Here is a 2,540-nt window from a genome sequence, read left to right as displayed (position 1 = left end):
CGTGGGCTGCCAGAGGGATATCTGACTGCCAGCTTAGGCCTGATCCCTGGGGGATCAGGCCTAAGCCAGCAGGTGGACATCCCCTGAGGGCTCCCAGGCTGCCAGGTAGTGGGCCTAAGCCGTCAGTCAGATATCCCCCGAGGGCTCCTGGACTCTGAGAGTTCACAGGTTGGGCTGAGGGACAACCCCCCCTCAGTGCACAAATTTTGTGCACTGGGCCTCTAGTATATATATTACTTTCCTTTAAACCCTGTTTAATATAGTGGGGGTTTTTTTGTAAAAAAATGTTATTTTCATGATTTTGAACCTGGTTCCAGTTCTTTTCATGTATTTTTGTATCAATATTAATATACTGGCTACCAGTTCTATCTTGGAAATTCTTCACTGTGACAGCATGTCCAGCGGAAACCACTGCTGTGCAAGCAGACCCTCGGAGGCGCAGCTTTCTGGAAGCACATGTTGCTGATTGTTTCACTGTCTGAATAGTCTTTACAATGACTCTTGACGAAAGCCTCTCCGACCTTGTAAACATCAGTGTGCACAGTCTCGCTACGTGGCAGGAGGCTGGTTCGTGGCGCGTGAGGAGCGAGTCTAGTCTTACTGGCTGAGAACCCTCACTTCCCGCAGGAGGGAGCACTGTCCCTTTTTTGCTACGTAAGAATGTGGCATAAATGTATGCTGAGGTAGCCCAGTCAACCCTCATTTTTTTCTTGTGTAATTTGGTCTCAGAATATTTCTGGAAGGGTGACGTTGCGGAGAAAGCCACTGCTGGGACCGGCCTCCGCTGCAGTCTCTGATGCCGGGCACCTGGCTGTCCTCCTCCGTGGCTTTATCCAGGCACTGGTTACTGTTCACATGCTGCAGGGTCAATTTCACGGGATCATACTCACAAAGTTGGTTGCCTTTTAGGTGGTGGCATTTGAGCATTGTGACTGGGTCGTTGAGTTTGGAGACATCCAAGCAAAGGTCATCCATCCTAATTTCTTTGTTGGCAGTGTAAGAGAAAACCTGATTACCTCCCATACCGTGACAGTTAAAGATTCCAACTTTTTCATTCTCTTTTCTAGCCATGTTATCGAGACACTGATTTGTTTCTACATTGCGTATCTCTCCCAAAGAGAAATAGTGACGTGGAATCTGCGAATCAGGATAAATATTCTCTAGGTACCAAGAGAAAGGTTTGCATTGGAGTTTGTGACTTAGACCAAGTCTTGATGCTATATCTCCATAATCTACCTTCGTAACACCTGGAGAAATTATATAGAAGAAATTCTTGAATTCATCCATCCACACTTTTGCGAGGCGTCTGTTATTTTTGTTGATAATCTGTCCTGTGCCTCCTGGAAACGTGTAAGGTGTAGCTTTCCGAAACACGTGTCCAACATGTGAGCAAGTAATGATCTCCAGGGTGCCTCTACATTGCCAAATCCTAAAGGAAATTTCTAGGTTTTCTCCTCCCCAGATATCCATTCCAGCATCGTATGTTCCAATCTCCTGAAAGTAATCTCTGTCTATTGAAAACAGGCCTCCGGCCACGGTAGGCGTTCTGACAGGAAGAGTCCGGTCACCTTTCCTTCTGTCCATTTCTCTTTGGGGAACAGGGTACCAGCGAAAATTGAGCTTCCAATTGAATCCTCCATAGGGCATATCAGAACCCGCCATGTACTCAAAAGTATCATCACTGATCACATCGATGATGGGACACACCACTGTTTTCCTGTCCTGTTTGATCCGGCTAAGAGAGGCTGCAGCCACCCCACTGTGCACTCACAGTGAGCATCTAAGAATGTGATCACTTGGCCTTTGGACACAGCGGCTCCTTTTAACCTGGCTCTGATCAATCCAGAGCGCTGTTCCATTTGAATTACATGAACTGGTACTTTGAATTTTTTCACATAACTCTCCAGAGGTCTTTTCAAAAAGTCTCTTTCACGGGCATCATCTACTAGAACAATTTCTTCTAGCATGTGTCTTGGGGAGCGATGTATGACACTATGGACAGTTCGCAGAAGTGTGCTCCAGGCCTCATTGTGGAAAACAATCACCACACTTGTTGTAGGAAGATTATCTGGATATACCTTTGTTTTACACCCTTCTAGCCTAACATCAGGTAAAGATCTGTGGAGTGCAATCATCTCATTTGCCATTAAGTTGAACTGATTGATTTTAAACATCTCTTTCATCTTTTCTTGATCCTCTTTAGGAATGATGACTGGTTTCCCCATTTCTCCAGGACCTTCACGAGGCCTTTGTACTGGCTCTAAAACGTCCCCAGCAGGAAGTCCTCTCTCCTTTTTTTCATCACATTTGTTGCATTCACTGAAGTAAAGCAGCAGGAACATATCCAAGAGTACCCAAATCAAGGAGGTGCCTAGGACCACCTTGCAATATGCAAATTTTCTCATGGCACTTTAAGTCAAATGCAAAATTTTAAAACACATATATATAAATATACAGAGATCATGAAAATGTTTCCAATCCAGTTTCATTAAAAATCACGTTCATAACCTCGGTCCGCGCTGCGGCGGCGCGGGCGCTCC

At 45.4% G+C, this 2,540-nt stretch overlaps 1 pseudogene; it reads right to left on the bottom strand.

The window, feature by feature from the left end:
* Positions 1–280: 280 nt before the first annotated feature.
* On the bottom strand, positions 281–2,419 carry LOC102770830 (annotated as a pseudogene).
* Between the last annotated feature and the right edge of the window lie 121 nt (positions 2,420–2,540).

The sequence above is a fragment of the Myotis davidii genome, unplaced genomic scaffold (assembly GCF_000327345.1).
Source record: "Myotis davidii unplaced genomic scaffold, ASM32734v1 scaffold1069, whole genome shotgun sequence".
In the NCBI taxonomy this organism is placed as follows: domain Eukaryota; kingdom Metazoa; phylum Chordata; class Mammalia; order Chiroptera; family Vespertilionidae; genus Myotis; species Myotis davidii.
Note: the sequence above shows the minus strand (reverse complement) of the source record. Positions and strands in the feature narration are given on the sequence as shown.